The sequence below is a fragment of the Cupressus sempervirens genome, chromosome 3 (genome assembly GCF_028749045.1).
Source record: "Cupressus sempervirens isolate cs-2001-9-10 chromosome 3, ASM2874904v1, whole genome shotgun sequence".
Taxonomy (NCBI): Eukaryota; Viridiplantae; Streptophyta; class Pinopsida; order Cupressales; family Cupressaceae; genus Cupressus; species Cupressus sempervirens.
The window spans coordinates 686,000,710-686,014,131 of NC_143120.1; the positions used below are offsets into that span (position 1 = coordinate 686,000,710).

The 13,422-nt window shown below is 35.4% G+C and overlaps 1 pseudogene; it reads left to right on the top strand.

The window, feature by feature from the left end:
* Nucleotides 1–989: 989 nt before the first annotated feature.
* LOC149568590 (aspartic proteinase nepenthesin-2 pseudogene) lies at nt 990–2,321 on the top strand (annotated as a pseudogene).
* The last annotated feature ends 11,101 nt before the right edge of the window (nt 2,322–13,422 follow it).

Here is a 13,422-nt window from a genome sequence, read left to right on the forward strand (position 1 = left end):
TTTCTAACCTATGAGTTCCGAAATCATAATTGCATTACGTTTCTAAATTCACATCAATTTTAAGGCTGCATGCATTGTATTTACATGAACAAAAGGAATTATTGATTGATCAATATATCATTTGGTTAGCTATACATCTATTTAAAGTATATTAATTTATTTTGATATGCATTTTTTAGATTTGAGGTTAACTCAGGAGTTCCTTAGAGTTTGTCACACTGATAAGATCAAAAAACTTTTTAATTTTGAAGGACAATGATTATGTTTGAGAATGTTTCATTCTTTCAAGACTCCATTAACTAGAGAGCTTTCAAATGAGAAACTAAATGTGCCACTTATATTGACATTCCACTACAGGAAAGAAGAAAAATCCAATTGTTAGAGGTATCATTTTTACCTTTATAGACGCATCATTTAATATATGCTGAATATTAAAACTTATACCATTTATTAAATTTGTCTCGACTAACTAAAGGGATCAGCTTGAATAATTGAAATCAGAAAGAAACGTATCAATTTAATAACTGAATATCTTCGAATAAAAGCTCTCTAAAATGATTAACTGACTGGTCTAAAACACTTCGAAAGGTACGGTAATAGAAAACAACATTCGCTTTGTTTGCAATTTGGATCTCAACGGGGCCAGAAGATTCAATATGAAGCAGGAATATTGAGTGTACGGAAACACTACGTAAGTGAAGGCGTGGACAGGGGAAAGAGCGATTTCTATCCTTTCTAGAACAATTCTAGAGAAGATGAGACGGTCACAGATAGAGAAAGCGGAATTAAATAAACTCATCCAATAAGAGAATCGGTCCTGTTATTGGGACAAGTGGGGGAATATGTTGAGAGGAGAGTCAAAAACCAGTTTCAATTTCAGTAACGATCGAATTTGATCTAAGGCTCTTCCTCGCTCTCTATATAAACACCATATGGAGTGGTGTTGATGAGAGCAGAAAACGTTTTGCAGATTTAGAAAAGACAGAGAAATGGGGTACTGTTCAAAGGTGTTGGGTTTTGTGGTCTTGATATGCTTGGCTATTCCAATGATATCATGTTCTTCGGACAGACTATTTAGTGCTTGGCCCAAGTCCAGCAGCGATGAGAATGTCAAAGTAAGGGTGAACATGACGCGCAGATCAGAGGTAGAGTTGAGCTTCGCTGCGCGAATTCGTTCGGCTGTGGATCGAAGTAAGGGAAGAATGAAGAAGATAGAGGCGCACATAAGAGGTGAATTGGACGCTGAAACGCCGGTTCAAGTCGGGGATGGAGAATTTCTGATGAGCGTTGGAGTGGGAACGCCGTCTGTGAGCTTTGAGGCGATTGTGGACACGAGGAGTGATCTGATTTGGACTCAGTGCAAGCCTTGCCAGGAGTGCTTCTCTCAGCCCACGCCAATATTCGACCCCTCCAAGTCCTCCACTTTCTCCACAATTCCCTGCGGCGATTCTCTTTGTGACGCATTAGGGAGTACACAGACGGGATGCAGTCCAGATTGTACCTTTATGTATCAGTACGGCGATGGCTCATTCACCAGCGGTGACCTGGCTTCGGAGACACTGTCAATTGGGAGCAGCAAGGTTAAAGGCGTTGCATTTGGATGCGGGCATGACAACGAAGGGCAGGGATTCTCTCAGGGCGGCGGTCTCGTGGGACTGGGAAGAGGTGGTCTCTCTCTCATCTCACAGCTCGGTTCCAAAGCAGAGAACATGTTCTCCTACTGTCTCTTGTCCATCGCCGACTCTTCTTCGCAGACCAGCCCTCTCTTTTTCGGGGAGGGCGCTTCCTTGAGCGGAGGCAAGACTTTGTCGCTCATTAAGAGCAGCGTCATTCCCACTTTCTGGTACATCCCTGTCACAGGGATCACCCTCAATGGTAAGGCCGTAGATATTCCTCCCGGAACTTTTGATCTGCAGCCGGACGGCAGCGGAGGTATGATCATCGATTCCGGAACCACAGTGACCATTCTGGACGAGGCTGCCTACTCTCCTGTCAAGAAAGCCATCCAGTCCGCCATTCACCTCGCTCCTGTAGACGGCTCTTCCACAGGCTTGGATCTCTGCTACGGGACATCATCCACTAAGGACCTCGCCCTGCCGACCCTCACCTTCAACTTCAAGGGCGCCGTGGATTACGAGCTCCCAGCGGACAACTTCTTCATTCAGGTGTCTCAAGACCTTTCCTGCCTCACAATGTTGGGCGTGCCCTCGGGGAACATTCCTTCCATCTTCGGCAACATACAGCAGCAAAATTTCCACATCCTCTACAACGACGCTCACAACACGCTCTCTTTCAAGCCCACCAAGTGCGACTCTCTCTGAACATTCGTTATCCTCCTCCTCTTCTCTGTCTCTTTCCCTCTCTCTCTCATTTTAATTCAACTTGGAATGCTTCTTGCGCTTTCGTTATCCTCTCCCCTTTGCTCTGTTTCCGAGTTTCCCTGTTACTCTTCTGCACCGTAGGTTGTTTTCATTCATTTTCGAATGTAATAAGTGATCCTGTCTCCCATGTAATTATAAATCTTTATAATTTAACTTGGTTTTCAATTTAACTAGATTTTTTTTCACTAAATATTCAAACACATACATATGGATATGTATATACACAAACACATACATATGGATATGTATATACACATACATATACTGTTGGAAATACAAATGGGAAATGTATACTTCTGATTGTTAATTATTGTTAGTTGGACAGCTGTTATTTCTGACCCGAAAATAGCAGCACTATTTATGGGTAGCTTGGACAGCTGTTCGTCCTTATCTATGAATAGCGGTTGTATTTATGGGTGGTTTGGACAGCTGTTTGTCCACTTGCCAAAAATTAGTAAATGGTTATTATTTACTAATTTTAGAGATTCCCTTTTGGACACCTTGCAACCAATTCTATTATTGGCTATTGAGTTGTCTTAATCTCGGTCGTTGGTTTACCAACGAGAGTAGTATAAAAAGGGGTCTAGGGGGCATTTGGAGAGTAAGGCGGTGAAGCTTTGGTGAAGCTGTTTGCAGTGTTAGCAAGGGCACAGTGAATGAAGCTTTGATGAAGCTGTTTGCAGTATTAGCAAACAGTCTTGCAGTGTTAGCAAGGGCACAGAAGGCAGGAAGCTTTGCAGGGTTAGCAAGGAAGCTTTTGGAGAAGCAGTTTGCAGTGTTAGCAAACAGTCTTGCAGTGCTAGCAAGGAAGCTTTGGAGAAGCAGTTTGCAGTGTTAGCAAACAGTCTTGCAGGAAGCTTTGGATGTGAGGAAGCTTTTGTGAAGCAGTTTGCAGTGTTAGCAAACAGTCTTGCAGTATTAGCAAGGGCACAAGGAAGAAGCGTTTTGGAGAAGGAGTTTGCAGTGTTAGCAAACAGTCTTGCAGTGTTAGCAAGGGCGCAGTGTTAGCGCAGGGATAGCAGTGAGAAATATCAGCGGGAGAAATTAGGAGGTTGTCGGAGTTCTGCCAGTGTGAGGCAAGGAATTTTGTATCTCTTGATTTGCTGAAGTTTAATATAATTTCTCATCTGTAGAACTGGTTTTCCCTTAGGGGTTTTTCCAGGGACAATTTGTCCGAAAATATTGTGTTGATTCTGTTGCGCATTTCTTTCCGTATTTTAAGTGAAGTTGCAGTTGTGTTATTTTTTGATATTAGCTGGGAATTTATTTTCAGCAGTTTAATAATCATTTGTTATAGGAGATTAATAATTAGTGACTGCAATAGTTTGATTTTTCACATGGTATCAGAGCATTGTTAAGGGTAGAAGAGTTTTGCCCTAGGAAAGAAATTTTGATCTCTTTAGATTTATTATTGCTTTAAACCCTTGAGATGGCTTCAGCTGGTTTGAGAGATCAGGATAGATTGGATGGTGCCTCAAATTTTGGTGTCTGGAAGGCCAGAATTTCTTTATTGTTGGAAGAAAATGGTATCAAGGATTATGCTACCAGTGGTGTACCTGTACCAACGGATGCAACACAGCTTGTAGCATATAGGAAGGACGATGCCAAAGCGAGGAGGATTATCCTTGATGGTGTCAAGGATCATATTGTTCCACATATCTCGAAGCTAGATACAACAAAGAAGATGTGGGACGCCATTCTAAATCTGTACCAGAATGCTACCACTAACAGGAAGTTGATTCTCAGAGAGAAGCTAAAGAATACCCAGATGAATCAGGGAGAAGACATCACAAGTTACCTCACCAGGCTCAGACTTGTCAAGGATGAGTTAGCAGCTGTTGGAGATAGCCCTAGTGATGATGAGCTAGTGAGAATAGCCCTAAATGAGTTTACTAAACAATGGAGTGTCTTTGTTCAAGTTGTCAGTGGACGAGATACTTTACCGAGTTGGGATCGACTATGGACTAATTTCACTCAGGAGGAGTTTAGACTAAGTCTTGTCAATGGGGCCAACAAGAGTCAGAAAAATGAGGTGGAACAAGAGAACGTTTCCCTAGCGAGTAAAGGGAAAGCAAAGAAGGGATCTAGCAAAGGATCAAATTCACAAAGTGAAAAGAAGAAGAAGGACCTTTCTAAGGTTAAGTGCTTTGGATGTCACGAGTTTGGCCACTATGTCAGTGACTGCCCAGAGAGGAAAAAGGGTAAGAAGCAGGTGGCAGCTTCAGCAAGTGCAGAAGAACTCTCCAGCAGAATGGAAGATGAGTTTGCACTCATAGCTTGTATGGTTAGCTCAACCTCACAGTGTGTTTGGTATATAGATAGTGGGGCGTCATTTCATATGACAGGAGTTAGAGAGTACTTCTCCAGTTACAAGGAGGAGGACACCAACATCCAGATTTCTATGGGAAACTTGTCCAAACTCAACCCTGTTGGGAAAGGGACTGTTCAGTTTCAGAGGGAGAATGGAAAGATAATTCCTCTTCATGATGTGTTATATGTGCCGGGCTTAGGTATGAATTTGATTTCTGTATCTGTTCTTCAGGATAGGGGGTATAATGTACTCTTTAGAGGGACACATGTGTTGATTAAGCACAAGGATTGGAAATCACCCATAACTATTGGAGTTAGGAGTGGTCGCCTTTATAGATTGCAGTTTGATACTCCTAAGGCACTTATGAGCAACAATAATCCTAGAGATCTTGGAGATCTATGGCATAGGAGGATGGGCCATATTCATCATGGAGCACTTAGATTGCTTCGTGAGACCATGACAGGTGTTCCGGAGGTGAGCATAGAGCATGACGATACATCTAAGGAGAAAGATGTAGATCCCACTTTATATAGACAGTTGATTGGTACGCTTTTGTATTTGGTCAACACTAGACCAGATATAGCATTTGCAGTAAACTCTCTTAGTCAGTTCATGGTTGAACCAAAGAGAATGCATTGGATAGCGGCTAAGCATGTGCTACGTTACTTGTGTGGTATAGTCGAGTATGGGATCAGATATGTTCGAGGTGAAGGTATCAGGTTGATAGGCTATACTGACGCAGATTGGGCAGGAAGTACAATAGACAAAAGGAGCACTTCAGGGTGTTGTTTCAGCTTGGGATCAAGAGTTGTATCTTGATTCAGCAGGAAGCAGAAGTTTGTGGCTCTAAGTTCAGCAGAAGCAGAATACATAGCAGCTAGCATGGCGACATGTGAAGCTATATGGCTTCGAAAGTTGTTAGTAGCCTTGTTTGGTCAGAAGGTTGAGACTACTATGATACATTGTGACAATCAGAGTTGCATCAAGTTGTCTGAAAATCCAGTGTTTCATGATAGGTCTAAACATATAGATATCAGATATCACTTCATCAGAGATTGTGTAAAAAGGGGAGTTGTTCGACTACAATACATACCTACAGATGAGCAGGTAGCTGACATTCTGACGAAGGCTTTGGAAAAGGCCAAATTTATCTTCTTCAGAGATAAGATGGGTGTCATGCAGAACAGCTTCCTCGCTAAGAGGGAGTGTTAATTATTGTTAGTTGGACAGCTGTTATTTCTGACCCGAAAATAGCAGCACTATTTATGGGTAGCTTGGACAGCTGTTTGTCCTTATCTATGAATAGCGGTTGTATTTATGGGTGGTTTGGACAGCTGTTTGTCCACTTGCCAAAAATTAGTAAATGGTTATTATTTACTAATTTTAGAGATTCCCTTTTGGACACCTTGCAACCAATTCTATTATTGGCTATTGAGTTGTCTTAATCTCGGTCGTTGGTTTACCAACGAGAGTAGTATAAAAAGGGGTCTAGGGGGCATTTGGAGAGTAAGGCAGTGAAGCTTTGGTGAAGCTGTTTGCAGTGTTAGCAAACAGTCTTGCAGTGTTAGCAAGGGCACAGTGAATGAAGCTTTGATGAAGCTGTTTGCAGTATTAGCAAACAGTCTTGCAGTGTTAGCAAGGGCACAGAAGGCAGGAAGCTTTGCAGGGTTAGCAAAGAAGCTTTTGGAGAAGCAGTTTGCAGTGTTAGCAAACAGTCTTGCAGTGCTAGCAAGGAAGCTTTGGAGAAGCAGTTTGCAGTGTTAGCAAACAGTCTTGCAGGAAGCTTTGGATGTGAGGAAGCTTTTGTGAAGCAGTTTGCAGTGTTAGCAAACAGTCTTGCAGTATTAGCAAGGGCACAAGGAAGAAGCGTTTTGGAGAAGGAGTTTGCAGTGTTAGCAAACAGTCTTGCAGTGTTAGCAAGGGTGCAGCGTTAGCGCAGGGATAGCAGTGAGAAATATCAGCAGGAGAAATCGGGAGGTTGTCGGAGTTCTGCCAGTGTGAGGCAAGGAATTTTGTATCTCTTGATTTGCTGAAGTTTAATATAATTTCTCATCTGTAGAACTGGTTTTCCCTTAGGGATTTTTCCAGGGACAATTTGTCCGAAAATATTGTGTTGATTCTGTTGCGCATTTCTTTCCGTATTTTAAGTGAAGTTGCAGTTGTGTTATTTTTCGATATTAGCTGGGAATTTATTTTCAGCAGTTTAATAATCATTTGTGATAGGAGATTAATAATCAGTGACTGCAATAGTTTGATTTTTCACACTGAGGGGGTGAATTAGAAGTACTAATCTCTAACCAATAAAACTTTTAACTTTAAAATAATGCATGCATAAACATATTGAATTACAATGTAAAGTAAATTATGAATTATTAGCATATTTTTGTTCCTATGGGATATCAAATTACTAATAGTTATACACTAATTCCTTTTGAGCTATGTAGTAACCAGCACAACAACATGACAGTCTCAACCTCATTATCCTATGGATAGATCTAATCAAATGTAACCAAATTTTCAAGATATTGAATTTATTCATTTGGTTTGAGAAGGTATTATCTTTTGACATTTTTTAAATCAATTTATTTTTTCATGAATAATATGTTTTTTGATACAAAGGCCATTTCGTACAAGTTTCATGAATGATTCCATAATAATTTCTTAAGTTTTCCTATTGGAAAATTAGATAAACAGGTAATATTATAGCCACCTTCTTATGATCTTGTTTGTATTAAACTTTATCCAGCACACTTACATTTATTATTGAGAACTTTTTCTAGAATTATGGAGTTAATAAGTAGGAGATAATTTCCACAAGTCAAATTGTGATATTGCTATCAGGATTTAACTGTATTATTTTGAATCAAACTCATTGAGCCATGTTTCATTCGTAGTGATTCAACATGAATCCATCTCTCATGAGAATAAATGGAACACTTAACACTCATTGGATCTAGGACTTCCTGAGAGGTCACCCATCTTAGTACTACTCCATCCTTAGCACACTTAACTGCAGAGTTTCCTCCTGGGTTAAACCCAAAGCTTGCAACCCCATTTGAAAAACCTTCACCAACTATTGTGCCTTATGAACCATTCATTAGAAATCCCGTTAAGCTCATTAATTGATAAGTAGGAGATAATTTCTACAGCAAGTCAAATTGTGATATTGCTATCAAGATTTAATTGTGTGATTTTGAGTCAAACTCATTGACCCTCATTTCATGAGTGGTGATTCAATATGAATCCATATCTCATGAGAATAAATGGAACACTTAACACTCATTGGATCTAGGTGATGGTCATAGCGGTGAGGCATCAAGATTTCCCGGGAGGTCACCCATCCTAGTACTACTCTAGCCTGCATACGCTTAACTACCAAGTTTCATCCATGGTTAAAACCAAAAGCTTGCAACCTCATTTGTGACATACATATAGATCTGTATGTACACATCCATATTGATATACATACATATATACATATATACATACACAAATACATATATACATATATATATATACATATATATATATATACATATACATATATACACATATACATATATATACATATACATATATATACATATACATATATATACATATATATATACATATACATATATATATATGTACATATATATATGTATATATATATATGTATATATATGTATATGTGTATATATGTATATGTATATATATGTATATATATGTGTGTGTGTGTGTATATATATATATATAGACACATACATGTACATGTACACATACATATACATATGTATATATACACAAGTGAACAATGTATATACAAAAATATAGATACATAAATACATATATATAAACATACATATAGATATGTATGTACAAATATATATAGATATGCATATACTCATACATATAGATATACATATACACATACATGGATCTGTGTCACCTATCGGGCTAACTTTGAAGATCCGGTAGGACCGAATCCGACCGGATACCATTCAGTCCAAACAATTTCGACAGAATCCACATGGCTATGAGCATATGCCACATGGCATATCCACCTAACTGGTGTTCTGGCCAAAATGGAAAAATTAATTTTAGCCAAAACACAAAAGATTATATAAGATGCAAAATATCTAATCCGCAGCTCTTTTTTATGAAACAAGTTTCCTGGAATCGCGAAGTGGGAAGGGCTGTAGGAGTAATTCAATCAAATCAAGTACGTCAGCAATTTTTACCAATTTTTTAATATGTCTTAAGTTTTATTTTACATTTCCCTAGGTAAAAATATGGCTTTTATTGTGTTTTTTAAAATTTTACGGCTTTAAACAATTCAAATATTTTTATTATTATCCATCTATGGTTTTAAGCAGTGTATTAATTTTTAAATAGTGTAATATTAGATAACTTAGAAAAAATATTGAAATTTCGTAAAGTTTAGACATTGTTAGAAAAAATAGATAAATTGTAAAACATTATTTAGAGAAAATAGTAGAAAATTATATAGAAAATATTAGAAAAGGTAGAAAATATAGAAAATATTAGAACAATTAGAAAGTTTAGAAAACGGTAGAAAATATTTATTAAATATAAAAAATTATTTAGAGAGGATATTAGAGAATTAATTTTTTTTATTTTTTTTGTATTTGCTAAAAATCATAAGAAATTGTTAGGTAAAAGTTTAGAAACTATTGTTTGAAATATTTGATAAAAATAAAAAAATTCTAGATAATAGTAGAAAAGTTTTCTAGTATAAGTAAGACTCTATCATTGAAGCAAATGAAACTGGTAACTAAAGCCATCAGATTGAACTAAATCAGACTCTACCTCTTATAGTGAAACAATTAAATTCTAATAAAAACTTTAATATTGAACCTTATAAATTATAGGCAAGAGTGGAACTTAACATTGAAGGTAATTAAACCACAACATCAAACCTAATCAAACTCTACCTAAATTGTCACATTGAACCAAATTAGACTCTAACTCCTATATTGAACCTTAAATTCAAATATGTCAACCTAAACCCTAAACTTTTAACTCTTTGTCTCTCTCTAACTCCTAAACCCCATCTCTCTAAACCCTAAACCTATCTCTAACTTGATAATCCCTAAACTTGTTTCTCTCTCACACTCTCTAACTTACATAACTTCATCTCTCCTAACCCTGACCTACTGTCTCTCTTTCTAGATCTCAAACATTTAACCCTATGTATCTCTCTAACTCCTAAACTACATCTCTCTAAACCCTAAACCTCTCTCTAATTATCTATCACAAAGAATGGGCAAGAGTTTTGCTCTGAAAATATGGAAAATTATATTATCAAACTGTGAAGAATAAAATGAAATTTACAATTGATCAATCCTTATAGAAGAAGACTGTAAAATCTAAAAAGGAAACCCTAAGAGGTAAAAGACATTTAATAATTAATATTTAATTATTAAATAGAAATGTGTGTGCATAAAGTGAAATCTTAAGAAGGGAGTATAGGTAATTTAATAAATGAAACTAAATTAACCCTTAACTCCGGCATTATCTAAGTAAGGAAAATTTTATCTCTTACTCCGCATCATGGTATTTTTAGATAGGGAGTTTGTGGAAGGTAAAGGTGGAATAATTCCAAGTGCATGGTAGAGTATCCCAATACTAGGGTTAGGCCTTGAGGGACACTACATGTAGTTTTGTTTCTTGCAACCTTCGCATAGTAAATATATCATCTAAGAATGACCTTGGTAATTAGAGAAAGTAATGGGATTTTTGCATAAGAAATCGAATTAAATAAGTTCAATTGAATTATAATCTAATATATTTAATTATTCTGTAACACAAATAGCCTTAACATATAAAATATTTAATAATAGGTCAAGTATATAAAAAGGAATCATCACAATTGAATAGCTATATTTATAGACTTTAGATCTTGTCTCCCACCTACTATTGAATTATCTTAAGGCGGGGAATTTTTGGAAGAGAGAGGCAGAGTAATTTTGGGCAATTGATGGATTATCCCAATACTAGGGATGTCGCTTGTAGTTTATTTCACATGATCTTTGCATGATAAATCTACCATTTTAAGAATAGCCTTAGTAATGGGGAAATCCATGAAGCTTAATGAAATAAGATTTCTTGAAACATTATGAATAACAAGGGGAATACTAGATTAATTCAAGTGTGGTCCAAAAAGGGATCATTACAATAAGGTTTCTTAGGGTAGGGAGTTTGTGGAAGGGAGAGGCAAAGTAATTTTAGACATATGATAAATCATTTCAACACTTGGGTTAGGTCTTGAGGGATGTCTCTTGTAGTTTTTCTCATGCCACCATTGCAAAGTAATTCTACCATCTTAAGAATAACCTTAGCAAATGGGAAAAGTGATAGAATTTTATGAAGTACAAAAATATTACAATACCTATTAAAACATTTCTGAATAGAGAGGGAAGGAGAACGACATTCACAGTCAAAGTTGGTAAAATATTTCCTCCACCTTTTCTTATTTCAAATGTATCTAACAAAGTTTAACATTTATACTCTCTGTCTAGATAATGTCTACTTTGCGTCTTCATGCATTTATGTGTCTACATCGTGTCATGCATTTATGTGTCTACATTGTGTCTGCTTTATGTCTTCATGCACTTATTTGTTTACTTTGTGTTTTCTTTGTGTCTTCATTTGCTCACATGTTTTTACTATAAACTCCATGTGTTTATGCATATTATGTATCTTCCCACATCCAATTATATGCTTTGTTTTCCAACTCTCTAAGACAAGTATAAATGATTTTTGCTTGAGGACAAACAATATTTGAGTGGGAAGGACTACAATATCCCCGCCAAAGTACAACTTAATCAATAAAAAGTTTAAATATAAATAATAAACAGTCATATCACATAATATATTGGATCTTATTTAAATAATAAAGATAATAAATTATCTTAATTCATATATTATTATTAACTATTGATATAATAATGAATGAATATATAATAAAGTATGTTATTAAATATTAATCTAATACAACATAATATATATCAGTATATTGATATAAGAATAGTCTTATAAGTTAATATAATCATATATTTAAAACAGTATATGTCAAATAAATAAATTATTATTAATAAATGAATAATAAATTATGACTACTTAATGTTAGTCAAATGATTAAAGTATAAATGATAATCACCTTCAGCAATAGAAATATATATATACACCCCTTGTACATAGGCATGTGATCCATGATTAAATTAAGAACCTTGACCAATAATTGGAAGCATGAAAAGCCAAGTAAGAGGTCAAGTTGGTTATAAACCCCTAAATCAAGTATATATAATTCTAAAACTTATAATTAAAATACATAGTGTGTAGGAGAAAGAATGGATAAGAACATATGGATGGTATCATAATATAATATTTCATGCCTATAGTTACCAGCAACCCTCTAAAGTAACATAAAATATCTCCAAAAACTAGTGGCTAAATACCATAGAAAATAAATGTATGTTTTCACAAAAAGAACAAAAAACCTTTAAATAACTATACGAGTTAAATGTGAAAATATAATACATGATCTTGAGAGTAAATAATAAGGTTTATACAGATAAATAATGCATTCAATAAGTTCAGTGCTTGCCTCAAGTCCTACGAAGATTCAAAAAATCAGGAGTAAAGAAAAAAAGAGAGAAAAATAAACCCAACTTAAAATGCATCATCCAAACCTTTCCAATTTATGTCTCCATGGTAGAAGAAGAATAAATTGTACAAAACTAAATCTCTCTATCATCGGGCCTTGAAAATCTCACATATAACTCTCTCTCGAAATGGGAAGAAACTTACAAATCATTAAAGAATTATACTTAAAACCCTCACTCACACAGTATGCCATTCATTTTTCTCCATAAAAATACCTTTGAGAAATTCTTCTCCTTCATATTTACATTTTACACCACAAATATATGTTCTCGAATAGATTTCAAAATAAAAATAATTCCACAATCTGAAATTGCATTACTTTATGTAATTAATTACAATTTTACAAGTTATTTAGGCATATTAGAGATATATTAAGGCTATTTTATGGAAACATAATTGATAAATAGTACAAAAATGATGTAAATACCATTTCTACTTGTTTTGAGTATATTTCTTTATGCTCATTACTATATTTATTTCCTTGTCTCATATACTTCCACACAGATAATGCATGTATTACATACACCTTTTGCTAGTTGAATGCATTTTATAACCAGCCTTTGTATGTTAGGGAATTTACTCCTCTTTCAAATACTTATCAATTTAATTTTGCATGTTTTAATTTCTTTAATGTAATATCATATTGAATTTTTTTTTATTATCAAAGTGTACTGCTTAAACTCCCTCACGTACAATTTTTAACATACATTTAAAACTAAATCTAGTAATAATGTATCTATGCATATTTATACAAAAATATATGTGTGTACCCATATACTCCCATATAAACATACTACTCCTAAATTATAGATAATTTTCATGAAAATGAAATATCCAAATTATGAACACATAAAAATTTTACAACCAACATCTACTGATCATACCATCAAAATAAATCATACAAAAAATAATCGTGAGACTAAATGACTGACCTCCTATTAGACTTAAAAAGGATATAAGGATTTCTGTATGGATCATGGTTCCATCTCTATTTTATCAACAACTTATTTAAGGATTTTCAGGCGTACTCACACTTGTGTAGTCAGATAGAGTCAATGT